Source organism: Trachypithecus francoisi, unplaced genomic scaffold, assembly GCF_009764315.1.
Source record: "Trachypithecus francoisi isolate TF-2019V2 unplaced genomic scaffold, Tfra_2.0 Contig00586, whole genome shotgun sequence".
Taxonomy (NCBI): domain Eukaryota; kingdom Metazoa; phylum Chordata; class Mammalia; order Primates; family Cercopithecidae; genus Trachypithecus; species Trachypithecus francoisi.
The window spans coordinates 2,743,332-2,765,031 of record NW_022680749.1 but is presented as its reverse complement, the minus strand read 5'-3'; the positions used below and the strand labels follow the sequence as shown (position 1 = coordinate 2,765,031).

The 21,700-nt window shown below is 35.7% G+C and overlaps 1 long non-coding RNA gene across 1 annotated transcript in view; it reads right to left on the bottom strand.

The window, feature by feature from the left end:
- The window catches only part of LOC117085809, a 44,331-nt gene extending 25,435 nt beyond the window's left edge, over positions 1-18,896 (bottom strand). The window contains exon 1 of the long non-coding RNA XR_004438082.1: positions 18,664-18,896. This is a non-coding gene — a long non-coding RNA (uncharacterized LOC117085809). The remainder of the gene's footprint in view (positions 1-18,663) is intronic.
- Positions 18,897-21,700: the final 2,804 nt, after the last annotated feature.

The following is a 21,700-nucleotide window of genomic DNA, read 5'->3' as shown; positions in this document are numbered from 1 at the left end:
AATAATTTCTTTCAGGAAGAAATGCCTATTCCATGCCAAGCACAGGGATACATGTTTTAAACATTGTCTCATTTTATCTTGACAACAAACCAACAGGTAGGTCCCGTTATCTCTATTTTTACTGGTAAACTCACATGGCTTGTGAAGAGGGTGTCTCTGTTGGAACGCTGCTCTCTTTCAATCCAAAGCCTGTGCTTTCTGCTTCTTCCCCATCAGATTTGATCAAAGTTTAATCTTCCTTTCTCATTTCAAAACCTGACTTTGTTGGATGAAAGCCTGTAAGAGAGGAAGTGTGACTAGATCGTATCAATAGCTTCTCCTGAAGGGTGACATTACTTCTGGGCTAATTCCTTATTGAAGGAACTATGGGAGAAAATTATTATGGTGCTTGTCTCTTTGAAGGTGTTTTTCTTAAGTCAAGGCAGCCCCAAGGAGTCCTCAAAGGAGATGTAATTGAATTGCTCTTCCTTTTACTCATCACTGTTGAGACAGGTATGCAGATAACACTGAGGCATTTAGGAAGGTTATTTGAGTCCTGATGTTTGTTCAAGCAACATTTGAGAAACACTATTAGGAAAATGTGTGCATATTCTACATCATTTGAGATATAATGAATCTTGATTATTAGATTAATCATATTATGTGTGTCAGCTAGGAAAATGTGCCTTATTTGAGGGATGAGATTTTTCTGCAGGTACTAGTGAGGATGTTTTTTGGTAATCGATTGAAAGATGAAGTCACAGTTTTTTTTTTAAACGAGGTTTTAGCTTATATTTGACTGAGGTTCAAGTAAGAAGCCAATTTGGAAGGCAGCTACTTGTGAAGCTCTCTAGATATTAAGTGTTATTTCTAAAACAATCACTCCAGGAAACTGTAAAGACCATGATCCCAGGAAAACCACAGGGGACAGTAGAGCATAGAAGGAAGAACAATGAACTAGGAATAAGAACCTGCTATGTCAGGAACTAACTGTGTGTCTTAGGACAAGTTACTTAACCAGTATCAAGCTCACGTTCTATGTTTGCAAAGTAAATGTGGTTGCATGTTTGACCAAGCAGTTTCTAATGTCCCATTGAACTACATATACCATGATTTGAAGTGTATGCAGAATTAACGATTTGCTATCAGTAAGGATGTTTATTTTATATTTGTTTCCTTAAATGTCCTTTTAACACAATGAAAGATGACCTTAAATAGTTGAATAAAAATAGTATTCATCTTTCTAAAAATCAAAATCTGTCCATGTGTTAACCCTTTATTGTCACATTAGCCTTTGCACTGTATGCATATTCCTGTCAATGTATACAGCTAAGAAAAGATAATAGACAGCCAAATAATACTGACTTTACTGGTGTAAGATACAGATATTAAAATTTAGAGGCTTCCCAATTTCTGGGCAATTGATTTACCTTTTCATAACCTTAACTCTGAAAGGTAACTACTATGAACTGAATTGTGCACGCCCCTCCCCACTCAGATACAGAAGTTCTAACCCCCAGTATCTCAAAATGTGTCTGTATGTATTTGGAGATAGGGCTGTGAAAGAGGTGGTAAAAGTAAAATGAGGTCATAAGTGAACCCTAATCTAATACGACTGGTGTTCTTATAAGAAGAGGAGATTAAGACACAGACAACACAGACTAACACGCTCGTGTGAGGACACAGAGAAAAGGAGTCTGTCTGCAAGCCAAGAAGAGAGGACTCAGAAGAGTCTGTTGACACCCCGATCTTGGACTTCTAACTTCCAGAACTGTGAGAAAATAAATATTTAAGTCATCACCCTGTCTATTGTATTTTGTTATGACATACCTAGAAAACGAATACAGCATTATTCTTCTCAGTTTTTGATTTAGAAAATGTGACTCAGAGAGGTTAACTGGCCAAAGATCACATGGCAGAACTTGGATTCAAACCTATTTTTCTGTCCATGCACTTTCCATGTCACCATATAGTTGCCTTATTAAGCAGAACAGGTGACCTTCACCCTTTCATGGAGCATCACAATGTCCCATGTAAGAGTCTATGAAAGGGTAACTGCTTGCAGAGACTTTACGAGGACTTTGCAAGCATGACACTTTCAGGAAGAGGCAAAGCCTGTTGCTCAGAAGCCTGAGTTCCTTCACTGGACTGTTCAGGACCTGGCACCAGCCCTTGGTCTTTGAACTTGAATAAGCTACATAAACTTTCTGTGCCTTTTTCCTCCTTATATGGTGAAATGTAAATAAAAATACCTACCTTATATGTTTGTTGGGAGGATTAAATGAGATACTGCATATACAGCCTTTAGTGTAGCCCTTGGCATGTTTTAGGAGTCAATACATGTTAGCTGTTAATAATACTACAGTTGCTATTATTTTTATTCCTTCATTTGATCTGACAACTATTCTGTAAGATGAATAACTTGAGGGACTTTTGCAATTTTTATGATGGACATTTTTATGCTAAAGAGAAGAAACAAAGGCCCTGAAATTACAACAGATTATTTTGAATGAGCTCAGTTTGTTTTATTTTAATTTCACTTTCATTTTTTAAACTAAATTAGCTTATTATAACTTTATTTGTTTTTTATTTATAATAACCGTATGATTATGACTCGAAGTTTTGTGTACTTTTTGAATTAACGGGATGCTGGGTATCAGTCTAGGGACAGGTCTGTTGAGCTAACCTGTAATTGTTTCTTTACACTTTTAAGGGACTATCCTCAATATAAAAATAACCATTTTTTTGTGGTGATCTTTTATGACTGAGAGTATTTTTGTCGTACCAGAGAACTACAATTTTCTCCACTTAAACACTGGAGTTTTGAAAGCTCTTAGGGTTTGAACCAGGTCAAGTCATGTTTTGCAATTACCTCTCCTTTCTCAAATAATTTCCAATATGTTACAAAATGCAGTGTAAAAAAAAGGATTTAGTAAACATTGCTATATGGGAAATGTTTTTAGGGATATGTTGTTAAATGTCCTCAATATTTATTAAATACTTTTAAGCAAAAACAAATAAAATAAAATTTCTCTTCAGCACTTTTTAAAAAATTAATTGTGTTGTACAACAATGTTTTGATTTAGGCATACATTGTGAAGTGGCTCAAACAAAAGCTGTCTAATATCTGCATGACTTCACATACTTGACCATATTTTTTGGTGAGAACACTCAAAAATCTACTCTTTTAGCATTTTTCAAGGATATATCATTAACTATGATCATCATGATGAACAATAGATTTCTTGAACTTACTCCTGTGTAACTAAAATTTTATGTCCTTTAACCAACATCACCCCAATTCTCCTAGCCCCCCAGCCTCTAGTACCATCATTTTACTCTCTGTTTCTATGATGTCAACGTTTTAAGATTCTACGGAAGTGAGATCATACAGTGTTTGTCTTGCAGTGCCTGGCTGCTTTCATTTAGTGCCTCAAGGTTTACCCATGTTGTTGCAAATGACAGGATTTTCTTCCTTTTTAAGGCTTAGTAGTATTCTGTTGTGTATATATACCACACTTTATCCATTCATTCTTTGATGGGCACTTAGGTTGATTTTATACCTTGGCTATTGTGAATAATGCTGAAATGAACATGGAAGTGCAGACACCTCTTCAACATACTGATTTCACGTACTTTGGGTCTATACCCAGAAGTGGGATTGCTGGGTCATATGACAGTTGTATTTTTACTTTCTTGCAGAATCTCCATACTATTTTTCATAATGGATATGATATACCAGTTTACATAGTTGCCAATAATGTACAAGGGTTCCCATTTCTCCACAACCTTGCTAAAACTTATCTTTCATCTTCTTTATAGTTGCCATTCTAACAGGTGTGAGGTGATATCTCATTATGGTTTTGACTTGCATTTCCCTGATAATTAGTAATTTTGAACATTTTTTCAAATATCCATTGGCCATTTGTATGTCTTGTTTTTCTTCAGCACTTTCTTCAACAGGAATTTCAATAGATTGGATAAATAATTACATGTTGATCATTTGACATTTTTACTGAATTAACCATTCAATCATGTCAATCTAGACTTTAAAAAATTGTTAATAATGCATTTAATTATCAATTGTCAGTCATTCTTTCCTGAAGTGGCTCTTAATGCATTCCTAGAGGCTCTAATTCAGGAAGCAGTGGGAAACTGAGTCAGGGAAGAACGCTTAGGCCTGGTAATGGAGAGGACAAAGTGAAAGGAAACATTTTATTCTGTAGACACTAAAGAATCTTTGTAAATTACTTAGTAATAAAGTGACTTCTGACCTCAAGAAGATCAAGCTGGCATAGATATCTACAATTTATTAGGTAGAGCAGAAACTCGACTTAGAAGTTTATTTTAAATGGTCCTAGTAAGAGGCAATGAGCATTGAACAACACTGCCTGCACTGGAAATGGAGAAGGGAGAAGGGACGTGAAAAGCAACACTTAGGTTGACCAAATAGGCATGAATAGTATAGGAGCAGCAGAGTCAATGGTTACTTGTTTATGTGGGAAAAAAATGTTTAAACTAGAAAAGGCGGAAGAAATATTTAAAGGGCATTTAAAGCACAATAGCTTTTTTTTTTCTTTTAACTACTTTGTTAAATGAGTTTTTATCAATAGATTCTGGTGAATCATATCACAGGGTAGTAATAATAGCCATGAATTTTCAAGGAAATACCAGAAGGACAATGACCTGCTTCTCTTAGGATAACACTGTGGCTTCACAAGGAGGGTGCTGGGTAGGGCAATGGGGACTCTAGTATTTTTGGTCTATCACATTTGTTGTAGATCGGCCTTAGGAGTGGGAACTGGATGAAGAAAGATAGTCGAAGGTCTTTTGGCTGCTCTTGCCTTGAATAGATCTCCTTCAACGCAGAGCTGGGTGTATGTGATAAATCTTGGTGGCCTGCAACTTCCAGGAAGAGACTTCAACCCTGACTGGGAGCTGGGTACAGAGGGAGCCCTCTGTTCTCAGTAGCACCTTTAGTGGTAGAGTTTCTTTTTGTGTTGAACTGGATAGATGGAGAGGGAATCGATCCCGTATTAAATGACACAGGCTGCTTGGTATTCTGAGAGTTAGTAGATTTTCTTGAATAAATGTATCTTCATTTTCTGTGCGTCCTTAGGACAATTAACCGAGACTTTAAATAGTTGTAAGTGTTGTTGCAATAATTTTCCCCAGTTATGGTTATTTCACTGTAGATAGAGTTCAGAGTTCCTCACACAGCCACTCCGGGAGTTTTCTCTTTAGTTGTCATCTGTTAATTGAGGTATTGGCAAGTGAAACCGTGCTTAGAAGATGATAAAGGAGTGTGGGTGTTTCTGAAAACCAGGCCATGTTTGTAATAAGTAGAAGTAATAGATGGAAGAGATGCCAGGAAGCGATGTTTCCACAGATGTAAAATGATGAAGACAGCTTTAATCTGGATAGCTCCGCGGAGCAGAACTAAATTTTATACACAGAATTACTAGGAGAAAGATTTTACTAAATTTTTGAAACAAATTTAGTTGAGTAAAAAATAAATGGCAGGCAAATATGTGGCACTGAACTCCCTTTGGAAATGTATTAGCAAAGCAGTGTCATCATGTTTTAAGGGAATGCTAAAGGAGATGTCTACAATGATAGATCATCAGGCAAAAATGAACATAGAAATGTTTACATTGCACAGAGGCCAGTGGGAGGCTACTGTATTAATCAAGGTGAGAGAGGATGCTTGTCTGAAGGGGACAGTAGCAGACAGAATGGAGAGAGGTAAGCTAGCGCCGCAAGCTGTGGCGAAGGATCCAGGAAGGTATGCAATTAAGCACAGCATGCTGTAGACCAACAGACTTCACCTGATTCACAGTGAATGACTCTCATTCCCTTTCATTTATAATCTAAAGGGCCATAGGTGTGATAATAGGGAATGTTTAGACACCCATATATTTTGCATCTTCTGCTCTTTAGTTAGATGTATAACTGCTTCATTAAAGCTTGACTTCATATAGTTCAAGACATTAAGACATTTCAAAATGTAAGCCTTTCCTTGCCATATCAGCAACAAAAGGAAAAATATACAATAAAGTGTTACGAGCACAGTATTTCTCAAATTATTTGACTACATCAAATATCAGAAGTTTCCTGAAGCAACAAAATGAATAGTAACACAAATAAAAACAAATACAATAAATGCCTGTTTATAAGTGTCAGACCTAGATTACAAGGTCAAGCATACTTTCATGCATTTAAAAAAAAAATCAAAGAAGATAAGGGAATATCGCTACAAAAAAAGTTCTATGAACTAAATGTCCATGAAGCAGCACAAGATAAGCAGAATAAATAGAAGTCTGGATAATACAGCCTTTAATCAGAATAGAGGTAGAAACTCTAAGAGAATTAGAATGTGGCTAGAAATAATAAATTTTGACACCAGGTCATCAATTTTGGTAAAATAAAGGAATGTGAGAAACTCGTAATTTTAGTTGTGATTCTGAAAAGCTCATCTATTTTTCTTTTCGTAAAATCACAATTTTTGAGATACACCTTATTAAGTAAAATGCCAGAACCGTTTTTTCTATGTATGCGTTTTTACTTACGCCTTTAAAATACTCAATATTCTGCTTAAAGTAATAAATTTTACTGTTAATATCCTTCTTCATTTAGGATTAGCTTTACTTAAATCTCATTAAAATACTATAATAGAAAATGGGACCTCTGTAAATGTTCAAGAATAAGAAGCAAATTTTCAGTCATAGTTTTTAACTTATTTTTTACAATAGATTTTTAGGACACATATATTATAAAATATATTTCAGCAAGCGATTCTCAAAGTTTGTTTTATATGTGAACCCTGTTCTATTAGGGTGGTGAAAAAGAAATTGCGGTTTTTGCCATTGCTTTAAATGGCAAAACCGCAATTGCTTTTGCACCAACCTGACAAAATAATGCACCACAATTCAGCCAAGAATCTAATAAAAAATGTATGCTATTAAGATGAAGATCTGTTACAGGCATGGAAAAAAGGTTTTCATTCTGCTGTAATTTGGGGTTTTTAGGTTTTGTATTTCTTCAATAAATGTTTTCTATTTCTTAAAATTTGTCCTGCAGTTACGATATAAGATCATTGATCAGCTTATGTTATAAAGGGACTGACACTATAGAAGAGATCCCCTTAATAGACTTTACAGCTTCAAATATAATGATATGGTTAGACTTCATGTTCCCATTTAAATCTCATCTTAAATTGTAATCTCCGTAATCCCCATAATCCCATGTGTCAAAGGAGAGACCAGGTGGAGGTAATTGAATCGGGGGGGGGGGGGGAGGTGGTTCCTCAGGTGGTTCTTGTGATAGTGATTGAGTTCTCATGCGATCTGATGGTTTTTTTTTTTTTTTTTTTGAGACGGAGTCTCGCTCTGCCGCCCAGGCTGGAGTGCAGTGGCCGGATCTCAGCTCACTGCAAGCTCCGTCTCCCGGGTTTACGCCATTCTCCTGCCTCAGCCTCCCGAGTAGCTGGGACTACAGGCGCCCGCTACCTCGCCCGGCTAGTTTTTTGTATTCTTTTAGTAGAGACGAGGTTTCACCGTGTTAGCCAGGATGGTCTATGATTTCCTGACCTCGTGATCCGCCCGCCTCGGCCTCCCAAAGTGCTGGGATTACAGGCTTGAGCCACCGCGCCCGGCCGATCTGATGGTTTCACAAGGTGCTGTACGCCCTTGGCTTGGCGCTTCTTCCTGTGACCTCGTGAAGAAGTTGTCTGACTTCCCCTTTGCCTTCTATGACGATTATAAGCTTCCTGAGGCCTCCCTAGCCATGCTGAACTGTGAGTCAATTAAACCTTTTTCCTTTATAAATTACCCAGTCTCTCAGATATTTATTTATAGCAATGTGGAAACAGATTAATACATACAAGTAAAACAAATTTAAAGAAATTAGAAAAATAGAAAATGTGTTATAACTATGAAGATAGCCATTCATTTGAATATACTCATTCTACTTGCATTCCTCTCTTTGTAGTTAGAACATTATGATTTTTATATTCAAAAGGTGATAGTTTCCTTTGTTAAGACTTTTTTATACCATTAACAAATCATGAGTTCAGATTTAATGTAAATTTACTGTGGAAGGGATTTACATAAAACCATTTTCCATGGACAGTGTGTCATTATAAGAAATTTGAACATTGCATAGTTTAATAGGTTGTTAATTGCTTAACATGAAATATATAAATAAATGAAATGTGTTTGCATTTTATTAGCAATTATTACAAGCATTTAAATGCCAAATTACTTACATGTATGTAGAAGCAAAATGCTTCTAATTTAATAAATATGGTAAAATATAATCTTCAAATTAACAATAGCTAATTAATCTACAGATGAATTAATTTACCTAAAGTGAATATATGATGTGACTTAGATGATTAGAGGTCTAATTTGAGTAATGTTTTTAATGTTAATTTTGTCCAGTGAGAGTTCTAGCTTTTTAAAATGTTTTAACTTTCATTTTAGGTTCAGGGGTACATGTGCAGGTTTGTCATATAGGTAAACTTGTGACTCAGGAAATCACCAGGGAACTAAGCACAGTACTCAAAAGTTGTTGTTTCTGAACCTCTCTCTCCTCCCATCCTCTTTCCTCAGGTAGACCCCATTATCTGTTGTTCCCCTTTTTCTATGTGTTCTCATTATTTGGCTCCCATTTATAAGTGAGGGCATGCAGTATTTAGTTTTCTGTTCCTGCATTAGTGTGCTAAGTATAATGGCCTTCAGTTCCATCCATGTTCCCACAAAGGACATAGTCTTGTGACTTTCTTTATGGCTGTATAGTATTCCAAGGTGTATATGTATTACATTTTCTTGAATGAGTCTACTGTTGATGGGCTTTTAGGTTGATTCCATGTCTTTGCTATTACAGTGAACATACCAGTGCATGTGTCCTTATGGTAGAACAATTAATATTCCTTTGAGTATATACCCAGTAGTGGGATTGCTGAGTTGAATGGTCATTCTCTTTTTAGTTCTTTGAGGAATCACCACACTGCTTTTCACAGTGGTTGAACTAACTTAGCTGCAGGTTTTATGAATGTCATGAATTGAAAAGGCTGGGTTTGATCTTCTCCATCGCTATTTTAAGAGAGAAGAAAATGTGTAGAGTAAGTTTATATACTTTCAGTAAAAAGTAGAAGAAAATGCCCAGTTCTACATAAACTTTAAATAGATGACAACTTTGAATTTTGTCTCATTGCTTCATGCTAAAAATAATTTATATGTAGGTGTTGATTAGGTTATAAAGCCTATCAAACATACACATGTGAATAACACGTTCAGGCTCTCTTCAGTGGTTGTATTAGTCAGAATTGGCAGTTAATGCTGTATTGTTAACCCTGAAAATTCCAGTGGTTTAATTCAATGAAGAATTATTTCTGACTCAGGCTATATATTTAATGTGGGTCAGCAGGGGTTTCTTTCACTTTCCACTCAGATTAAGAGAGAATCTTGGCCAGGTGCAGTGGCTCACACCTGTAATTCCAGCACTTTGGGAGGCTGAGGCGGGCGGATCACGAGATCAGGAGTTTGAGACCAGCCTGATCAACGTGGTGAAACCCCTTCTGTACTAAAAATACAAAAATTAGCTGGGCATGGTGGTGCACACCTGTAATGCCAGCTCAGGAGGCTGAGGCAGGAGAATCGCTTGAACCCAGGAGGCGGAGGTTGCAGTGAGCCAAGATTGCACTCCAGCCTGGGTGACAGAGTGAGACTCCATCTCAAAGAAAGAGGGAATCTTAAGCCCTGGTTTCATGCTCACTTGGAAACAAGAAGAGAGAGTGCTGAATCTAGCACTGGCTGCTATTTCCTGTAATTCACATTTTTGCTAACATTTTCCTGGCCAAATAAAGGTCATATGTCTTTGCCTGATTTTGGGGATTTGGAAGCATGAAATCTTACCATGTATTGGTATGTCAGACTGCTATTAACTTCAGTAGGGATGGTACCAGGTTGAAGAGACCAAAGCAAAGACCCAGAACCAACAAATAAGACATATGATTTATTAGTGGGAACTTATATACAGGGATGGTCCAATGGCAGGAGGCTGGACAGGAGAACTTAAACCACATATAAAAAGCATGCAGTTTATAAAGCGCCTTCGCTTAGTGCCGTTCCCCTAGCAGCCTCCACATGGTAACCCTCATAAGTTATTTCTGTTAGTTGCATCTTTCTCACAGTACGCTGGTTATTGTTAGATGTGTCAATGATACACTTGCCTAGAAGGCAGGGAACCTGAGTATTTAGTAAATAGAATTTATGATAATACATGCTGAGTATTGGCCCTAGGTCATTGCTGGATAATGCTACATCTGTCATCCATGTCAGAAGTTAAAATATATGTACCAACATTTTTTGAGAATTGATATATTCACTTCAACATACATTGATATATGCTAAATGTGATGATTCCTTCAACAACTGGGAATAGTGTCAGGTTATAAAGATCACTTGCATCCAGTGAAGCGCATCACTAGGTAAAGTTGAGAGAGACAGTTGGGCGAGACTGGGCATTGAGTGAACATTTTTTATCTGAGAAGTATCATCTTAATATTAGATCAGAACTCTTGAAATTGGATTCTATAATGAGAATACTTTTTAATGGGAGAGTAGTAGGTATTTTAGGCCACATAAAACGGCTTGCAGTCCACAGTTTATAATTAGATGTTTTCATTTTTTTCTTACTCTTCATTTTATAATGTTGTATTTTGAAATGAATTAAGTACTTAGTTTAACTGATATTCTATGGCATTGTATAAAACACACTAAGAATATTAAGTGTATTATTGCTGTTAACTTTCTATTCTTAACAGATACATTTATTAAGTTATTAATCTAAATGTCTATTAATTTGGTGGAGACTCTAAGCTGAGAGAAAAGCAGAGATCAATGGAAAACTTAAACTACCTCTTGTGTACCATAACATGACTTCATGGTTTATAACGATCAAAACAAATCATTAGAGCTTTTGCTGCTTACGAGAGAAGTCTTTCATTTAAGAAGTCTTATTAATAATAATCTTTAAACTTATCTTTATGCATAAAACATAACTTGTATTTAAAAGATGAGTATATAGTTCATTGTGTTTATTACATATTGGATTTTAAGCACAAAGCATTTCTTAATGGCATTTCATAATTTTTATTTTAATAATGAGTATCCTAAATATGATAAAATTAAAGATCATTTTATATTCACAACATTAATTTTAGATACATATTCTATGTCAATTTCTAATTTATATAAAATTTTAATATTTATGGAAGTATTTCAAGGCACATAAAATGTAAGTTTGCTATTCATTATTCATAAACTATAGAACATAAATCTTTTAAATCATTATTTCAACATTTAATAAAATGCAATAAACCTTTATAACTATATTTAAGAGTTTTTCCCCCCAAAGGCCAGCAGTATGTGAAATAATTTGTTCTTACGCTGTCAATCAGAGACATTTTATTTAACAGTCAACACTAGAAGAGAAAAATTATTCATTCATAATCTAGAGATCACACTGTAGGCCTATTTACTTTCTCGATCTCTTCACACTTAAATTTATACAAACAACTGAATGCTTCATCGATCATTAAAAATCTACCCAGAAATGTTTCCAAACCATGGTCTCTCACACATGAGAAGCCTATATATTTCAAGCATCAGACAATTACATTTTGTAGAAAATAATTCTGTGGTAAGGCAGAGATGTAAAGGGTAAAACAAAGATTTTCTAGTTACTTTCCTTGATCAGATGGAATTTTGAGGTTTACAATTGCTATAACAAGCATTACGTTGTTGAAAACAGGTATTAGATTAGGGGGATAAGACATATGAGGGAGGTGCTAGTAAACAACAGACCTAAAGAAGTTAAGTAAAGGTGATAGACTACAGGATTTCCCCAGAGTTTTATTAAATTGGATGTTTATGATTTGCCTTATCCTCCTCATCTCCTTTTATCTGACTACCTTACCTTTGGTTTCATTTTTTAAGAAGTTGTTCTGTTCATTAGGGCTGTGTAAAACACTGGAATTATATAAACCCATACATCCTGTCCTTAATTCTATCATATAAAGTGCATCCCACTTTGAACACTGTACTGTAATTGAATGTTTACTAGAGGTCACCTCTTTTAGGACAAGAACTGTTCTATAAAATGAAGATACAGAGATCTATTTGTAAAGTGGTTGTGAAGATAGCTTAGAAAGCACTTAGCCCAGCTCGTGACATGTAAAAGGCTAACTATTCATCCCTAGCACCTAGCAAAGTAACTGGGGCCTTTTTGGTGGGTAATAAATGTTTAAATCAATGAATAATTAAAATTAACCCTGAGTGAATGGAATAAACTATGTATATTGAAATATAGTAGGTTAGCATTAAAGATGTTGGGGAAAGGTCATAAATTCAAGGTCAGAATTGTTGGAATGGATTCTTTTCCTCTTTTCCGTGCTTGTATTTTAGAGCAAATGACAGCATGCTTCACAAAGAATTAAAATTTCTAAGTTCTGATCCTGGTTTTGCAAATAGTTATCTTTGTGATGTCAGAGAAGTTTTCTAACTATTTTAAACATTCATTTCTGATTGTAAAAAGATGCTTAACTCCATTATTTCCAAGGTCCTTTGAGTAACAATGTTATGATGATATGAAAAGTTCTTTGACATTGGTGATCAGGCTGAGCAATTAGCTGGCCAGGATGAGGGACATTCCTCTTGGGTAGCGAGTGGGTGTTGCTTTGTCATGCTTCAGTAACCTCAGAAGCAGGAAAAATTTAAGAGCTCTCCTGACCCTGTGGAAAATGAGGAGTGCTGATATGCCTGCAGGATTGCTAGAGATCCAGAAATGAAAAATAAAATAGAATTGTTCCTGAAGCATGAATTTAATGATAACAGAAAGAAGTTCAAATTTGCATTACACAACTGAGGCTGTGTGGGAGTTACAATTTTGCTACAGATAATCCTCATTTCACTAACAAGAAGATGTATTAGTTAGGGCAAGGCAATACTGACCCAATAATACAATTGCTGAAAGTCAAAGGCATAGGTCCATGGAGAGCTCTGCTCCTCTCAGCCATTCAAGAACCTATGTTTCTTGTAAGTCACCATGGTATTTAGGGCATCGTAGTCATCTGTGTGGTCAAAGCTGGGTTAGTACTATATCTGGTTTCCAGCTGGTGGAGAAGAATGATTATACAGGAGCATATGTGTAATGAAGGTAACAGACATAATTTCTTCTCACTTTTTTAGTTTTTTTAATGATAATTAAATGAACACACTTTAAATCAAAGTATATATTTTTTGCTATATGTTCAGGATGAAAAAGAGAACAGATTTTAGTGAACATATGGAAGTCTTTGCCAGGCACAGTGGCTCACACCTGTAATCCTAGCACTCTGAGAGGCCGAGGGAGATGGATTTGTTGAGTCTAGGAGTTCGAGAACAGCCTGGGCAGCAAGGAAAACCCTTTCTTTACCAAAAAAAAAAAGCACAGAGAAGAAATCTCTACCACTGAAGGTGACTATAAGACTTTTTTTTTAATCAAAAGAGATATGGCCAGTGTATTCAATATGCATTATCTGATGAATTATTGTATACTTTTGATTCATCTATCATATCATAAATATATACTTTAATATATAATCATGATACAGTATGAACATGTAATATACAGTGTAGCTATTAATATTTTCTTAAAAGTATATTTAATAGATTGGAAATGAGTTCACAGCAAATTGTTAATTTAAAATACCATTATGAAGCAACAAATCTAATTTTCATAAATCTAGTATCTATATACAGAAAATGTTGGAATAATATACATGAATATGTTAGTAACAGTTACTGCTGAAGCTTTTTAGCTAGTTATATTTTCTAATTTTCCCAGTGAACATGCATTTATCATGTAAATAAGTAAAAGTTAATGTATCATGTTAATAAGTATCATGTAAAGAGGTAAAAGTGTAAAAACAAAATTTGAGGATTTTGAAATGATCACTGGGGAATTCAAATTCAAGTTTATTCTACGTCAGCTATGATACTGCTAGAATTACTAATTTCTTTAACCAAAAGCTTCAGATAGGCTTTTAAAATCCCAAAGCAGAAAACTTAGAGGAAAGAATGTGGGAAGGAAGGTGTTAAAGGAACTGGCTGTGATCCTCTGTTTCTCCCTTGATTAATATGAGAATTTTTTAGTCAGTTCAGGCTGTCATAACAAAATACCATAGACTGACTGGGTGCTGAAATAGAAATGCATTTTCTCAGAATTCTTCAGGCTGGAAATCTGAGATCAGGGTGCCTGTGTGGTTGGGTTCTGATAAGGGCTCTCTTCCTGTCTTGTAGACAGTAATCTTTTGCTTTGTCCTTCGCCCTGTGCCACTATATGGCATACTGGGTGTGGGAGGTGGGAATGGAGAAAAATGGGTAAAAGAGGGACAGCATATGACATACCCTGGTGCCTCCTTATAAGGGTACTAATCTCATCAGAACAGTACCCCACCCTCACGATCTAATTGCCCCATCTCTACATACTATCACCTTGGGGGTTATAGCTTTAACACACAAGTTTTAGAGGACATAAACTTTCAGTCCATAACAAGAAAATATTACAAGAGAAAATAAAACAAGACAGATAACTGGTCTAGTTTTCTTGTATATATAACTAGACCTCTAGATAAGCAGACTAATGGTGTTTCCTAAGAGGAGGAGAGTTTTAAATCTATAAAATACTTTGAATGAGTTGTCTCTTTTTTTGTATCTACTTCTGGTAAACTAACCTACAACGTATAGGTTTATGAAGCATAGCTCCCTGGTGAATATCACATAAGCTGTACAAGTGTTATGGATATAAAATGGAGCTGTTTCATAACTTAAAACTGTCCCTGCTTGGTGAGACAATCCACAACCCTAACTTTGAGATCTTATCTTTTATTCTGTCTAGAAAGCATATGCCTGATGAAGGAAGGAGAAGCTGGGAGTCATGCAGGATGTAATAGGCATCTCCTTGCTGTTTTTATACCATTCTTTCTTATATTCTTAATTTATTAATAAAACTTGATACTGGATAGGATCTCTACTCTGCATGAGTCTGACTTAACAACTTAATCTTTTATGTTAACTTGAAAAAAACCATTAGTTGTGACTTGTGGTTCTCTCTAAGTAATATAAAAGCTTTGCTATTATTAGAACAGTTGCATGTGGCAACAAATTCACATAAAAAGTCTTATCACAAGCCCATAAAAGCATAAACTTATAAAATGAATATCTGAAATGAGTGAAACATTTGAAAGTGAGTCTTTATTTCTTATCTAAATGACGTAGTTGTTTAAACATTTTCATTCTGTTTATTTTTGTGTCCTGATGTTGAATATTTGCTTATTCAGTACTCCAGCCATGTTATACAAGGCAGCAATATTTTACTATTAGAAAACTTGATTCCTTTTTAGAGGCTTAAATGTATATTACTTAGTGAAAGAAGCCAAACTAAACAGGCTTCATACTGCATTAAAAAAAAAAAAAAAAAAAAAGAAAACTTGATTCTTTTTTCAAGAGAATATCAGACTTCTATTAAACAGGCAGCATTATTTTTTCCTTTCCAAACCAAAATAAGAGAAGATAAACATAAAGGCTTAATATCAGCATCAAGTTGTCTCTTTTTTATATCAATTCATGAGTTTTGTCCATATGCAATATATTCAACAATTAGGAATTCGGTTAAAATATAATCAAAATAGTCTGATCTTTAATACAATGACTTGCTGTCCTTTTTCTTTCCCCTTTAAAGGAAGCATTTTATCCAACCTGAGTCTAATTGAAAGTTTTATGCATTTGAGTTTATACACATTCTGCTTGGAATACCCCTTTGGTTCAGTTTTGCTTTTGGCTTGTCATGGGTCATTCTCTGGTGACAATGATGATCACCTGAAACTCTGAGCATTTATTTACTTACTATGCACATGGCTACACTCTACTGTAGTCAAAAACATGGAGTGGAGTATGCTTCTTCTTTTGCTTTTAGTCTTTAGTCCCTACAAGGCTAACATCCAAGTCTGCATATATTTACAACAGAGATGCATCAAATTTTGGCTTCAGTCATGATACAGGCCAAAATTGGCTACTTGTCATCATTTTCTTTTGGTCTTTGTTAGCTGAATGGGAAATATCTACTTTAACATTATCCAAATATCATTAAGAACAGAACAAACGTGGAGGTGCTATCAACAATTTTGGAAGCATACTATGTTTTATTCCAAAAAGTCCATTTTGTATGCAAAATTCAAAATTCACAGGCTATGTCACAATGTTACTCAGTTAGCAAAATAAAAATGGGCCTGTTTCATCACTCTTCTTCAGGTTTGAAAATCTGCATAATAAGCAAAAAAAGATTGGATTTTTTTTCATGCAATTATATATTTAAATTATCTGAAAGAACAACGACTGCATGTTTAAAAACATTTCCTGAAAAAAAGTTGTAATATTATACTTTGCTGATACAAATACTGAAGTAAATATGTAACGAGTGGCATACTAATGCCAAAGTGGACTTACTAACAATCAACAATTGCTTCAGAAAGAAGAAATCATTCACTAAAAATTAATCACACAACCAAACTTGTATCTCCTGCATTCAAATGTTTCTTACGTGATGACTGTATCCTGTTCCTGGAAATAATTGCTCAAGTTGGTACATGTGCAGTAAAACTGAGATGCAGTTGGGAATTCAGAGGCAGTTCTGTTATCAGAAAAGTCAATCACACAGATTCAGTGCACCCTTTATAGACTAGAGATTTAAGGGCATTTCCTCAAGTGATTGTGTTATGTAGCCTAAATGTGAATGAAAAAATAGAAATAAAAGTTAGAGTGAGGGCAGTAAGTCTGTTTCTACAAATACTCAGAAAGTATCTTCTTTAAGCTGTGCACAAAGCTTCAGTTTCTAAGACTGCTTCAGTGAAATTACAGCATTACCATAGAAGAAATCTGCTAGTCTAAGAGTTAAAGAAGAGCTGTCTTTAATTAGTTGTTATTAAAGATAAGAAAAGTAAAGAAGAATTTGTGGCAACCTGATCCTTGACTGTAATCTATTCAGGTTTATCTGTCCCAAAACATACCTTACTCCTCCACTAATCTCAATTAAAAGTGAGCATATATTTAGTACTACAAATATTTAATGCAGTATCTTCAGAAGAAATTAACAAGTGATAGTACTGAGAAATATTTTTCTGTAATGTCAGAATAATAACAAAAAGGAACTTGATACTATTATTTTAAATAAGGTATATCACAGCCTTATGAAGTGTTTTAACTTCATTTGTGTATCTTAAATATTTATTCTATGATATTATTCAACTTCCATCCTGGTTACGGATAAGTTGTGATTTCAACACTCAACTATTTAGCAGTTAGCCAAAAGATTCACTTTTTTTGTGGCTGGGGGGTCGGCGGGTGGATGGCGCAGGATCTTGCTCTGTCAACCAGGCTGGAGTGCAGTGGCATACACAGGACGCACTGCAGTCTCAACCTCCAGGGCTCAAGCAATCCTCCCACCTCAGTCCCCTGAGAAGCTGGGACTTCAGGTGGGTACCACCACACCTAAGTTTTTATTATTATTATTTTAGTAGTGATGCGGTCTCATTATATTGCCTAGGTAGGTCTCCAACTTCTGAACTCAAGTGATCTGCCTGCCTTGGTCTCCCAAAGTGCTGGGATTACACATGTGAGACACGGTGCCTGGCCAATTCCATTTTCAATAAACCCTTTTTTTACCCCTGAAGGCTCAGGACAGTGAAGGAAATTACATTGTAACAAGTTAAAGGTTAAAATTCCAGCAAACTTGGTCTTGTCTTGGACTCAGAAAGAAAGTCCCCAGTAGACATCTCCCTTCACTCTTCATCTGAATTTCTTGACTTCAGGTTGACAAGGAAAACTCAAATCTTTTACCACAATGAGCAAATTTGCTGTGGCTTCTTCCACCTTCCCCTGTGCCCATCTCCACTCTGGATGCCACCATCTCAAGCTGCACCAAGTACTAATGTTTCACAAGTATCTGGGAGGGGAAATGTGGGGAATGTGCTGTAGATGGGCTCGTACGCCTCCTTCGGACCAGAGAAACATTTTTCTTTCCATTTACATTTTCTTTTCAATATTACTTTCAGTGGGAGCTGCCAAGCCTGCTGACCCTCTACTACTACATAATAAAAGATGACCTATTTAATATATATCTCTTTTCCAAGGACAAGCATTAATATTTGAAGAGACGGTGTGCCTTTAGTTCATATTTAGAAATAATATTTCCTACATTAACAACGTTTCCGCCCTGCCCTTGGAGTATATTGTTCCCCAATGTTGCTCCAAGGGGCTTTTAATTTCTTTGCCATTTTTTCTCATTGCCCACAGGAATCATAAAAATTTACATTCATCCTTAATGTCCACTTTTATTGAAACCTAGGGACACACTTGCCATCCCATTCCACTCTTTGGAGTCAGAGCCTCCCTTTGATTTAAAGAAAATGGAAGCTGATGATTACCGAGATGTCCTACAACTGACCCATGAATAGATAAAGACCCGAACAGTCATTAATATGCTGCATAGCAAGTAGACATACGTAAGAAGAAAGGTTAGAATTAAAATAATAAACCAATAATCCACACTTCCAGTCAGTAGCACGTAATAATTTCATCTTACCCTTGCTTCTAGAGGGTAAAATGGCTGACTCCTCTCAAGGGGTCCTCGCGGTGAGCTGAAGCTAGAGAATTCTTTTCTGCAACTGGAATAACTTGGAGAAGTAGAATCTTCAAAGCTGTGACCAACCAGTAATCGTAAAATTAATATCGAAAATCATCTTATAACAAGGAAGCTAGATCAGGGCCTGTGGCAGAGGAATATGGACTGGAGAAAGGGACAGTATTTCTTGGCCCTATGGAGGGAACAAGCAACTGGACAAAGCAGAGAGTTGTTCCGTGGAAACACAGAAGGCTGGATTTTCCTGTCTTCTAACAATAGATTTTAATTATCTGGTATTCTGAGAGGATCATGGTATCCAAGGAAAGATGTGCGTGTTTCTAGATAATGTGCTCACTTGCTCATTCGTTCACTTACTCAACCACTTACTATTGAGTTTTGGGCTCTGGAATTATCCACTGTAGTGAATAAAATAGACAAAGATCACTGTCCTCATTCAGCTGACGTTATACAGGGGAAAGGCAGACAAGAAATGACATAAAGAAATAACGATAATAGTAGTTTAATTGTTATAAGTGCTATGAAGGAAAAGCAGGAAAGGGGGAAAGGGATAGCCTGGTGAGGAGTGGATGTAAAGATTTGAAAGAGGGTTGAGCACAGTGGCTCACACCTGTAATCCCATCACATTGGGAGGCCAAGGTGGGAGAATTGCTTGAGCCCAGGAGTCCAAGACCAGCCTGGGCAACATAGCAAGGCCTTATCTCTATCAAAAAAAAAAAAAAAAAAAAAAAAAAGGAAAAGAAAAGGAGATCTTATAAAGGTTGGGCTGGGCATGGTGGCTCACACATGTAATTTCAGCACTTTGGGAGGCCGAGGAGGGAGGATCGCTTGAGCCCAGGAGTTCAAGACCAGCGTGGGCAAGAGTGCCAGACCCTGTCTCCACGATAACAATTTGAAAAAAAGTTCAATGAAGGATGGAAAAATAAAAATAAAGTGTATTTTTTTTTAATTAACTGGGGATGGTGGTGTGGGGCCTGTAGCCCCAGCTACTTGGGAGGCTGAGGCAGGTGGATGACTTGAGCCTGAGATGTCCTTGTTCCTGCCATTGCACTGAAGCCTGAGTAATAGAGGAAGAACCTGTAACAAAAAAATTTTAAAAATTAAAAAAAGAGGTTGGTCCCTGAGAAGGTGATATTTGAGCAAATACCAGAAGGAGAAGAAAGAATGAGCTCTGACATCTGCAAGATGAGAGTTCCAAGTAGAGGGGGCACAAACCAAAGACCATGAGGCAGAATGTGCCTGAAAATTTTCATAAACAGCAAAGAGGCTAGCATAGCTAGAAAGAAGTGTGAGCACAGGGGAAAAAGTAGGAGTTAGAGGAATATGTGCAGGCTTGTGGGTCATTGTATGAACTTTGGCCCTTGCTTTGAGCTGGGGTTATCTTTGAGGATTTGGGTAGAATAATGACATAATCTGACTTATATTTTAAAATAATCACTCTGACTGCTTTATACTGAATAAAAGAGGAGAGAGTAAAAGTAGAAAGGTGATTTGGAAAGATATTAAAACAAGGCAGGCAATATATTATGGTGGCTTGGAACAGGGGTATGTCATATATAGGGAAAGATGTAGAGAGATTCAGAATATATTTAAAAAAAAAAACAGTATTTGCTGAAAAATTGGATGTGAATTATTCAAGAAAGAGGAGTGAAGGATCTATTCAGGTTTTTAATTCACCCAACTAGGATGATGGAAATGCTATTTAAGTTAGAGAAGACTGCAAGAGGAATATGTTTGCAGGGAGTGAGATGGAGAAAATTAATATTCATGGTTTTGAAAATGTTAAATTTGATGTACCTAATAGATATCCAAGTAGAGAAGTCAAGTAGGATAGTTGGCTAGGTCTGGCTTTCAAGGGAGATGTGTAGATACAGATATAAATTTGGAAATTAACATCAGGTATGAATTATGATTAAAAAGTATCTGATGTTGGGGGATATTCAAAGAGAACAACTATATTTTATTAGCACTTTTCATCTTGATTCACTGATTTGATCTCGTTCCTGTATAAGCATATGTATTAGCCCATGTTTATCATGAGGCAGTAGAGTCTACTGGTTAACAGCAGAACTGGAAATAAATAGTCTGAGTTGAATCCATCTTTGTGGTCATGGAGTAATAACTTCATATCTTTATGCCTCATTTTCCTCATATGAGAATTATAACTAATATTATTTATCTCAAATGTTATAGTAAGAATCAAATGAATTAACATATGGTAAATGCTTGGAACAAGGTTTGGTACCTAGTGAATTTGGTACATGTATGTAACCATTATCATAATTTTTATTACTGCTGTTTTCTTTATTAATCTTATATTTGGAACAGATGCAATTTAAGCACATCATTGCCTTTTGTCAGTTTTTGAGTAGAGAAAAATTAATCTAATTTGGAGTAATTACCTTATATTTATCTAAGTGTAAATTCTGATTGTTTCTAAATTGCAGTTATTCATTATTACAAAGCAATATATCTCCCAAACAACTGAATTTTTGGAAAAAAAATCAAAAATTTAAAATCGGGGAGTTTCCAATATGTTTCTTACAACTTTTGTAAAAATAATTTTTAATTTTAATTTTTATGGGTACATAGTAGGTGTATATATTTATGAAGTAGATGAGATGATTTGATACAGGCATGCACATCATGAAAAGTGGGGTATCTATCACCTGCAATGATTTTTCAATAAAATTAATGTATTCTACCATTCATCAGTCTTTGTGATAATACCTAATATAGTTAGATCCTGAGCAAATATATTTATGTTTTGTATTAAGAAATAGTTTGCTTACATTGAAATGTACGGTTTTTAGAAGTACAGTCCATGCGTTTTGATAGATGCATACATTAATATGTCTGCAGCCTGTCAAGATTTAGAATACTTCCGTCACCTTAGAAAAATCTGTTGCACTGATCTCAGGCAATCCATAACCACCCATCCTCAGGAACCAGTGCTCTAGTTAACTTCATCACATATTAG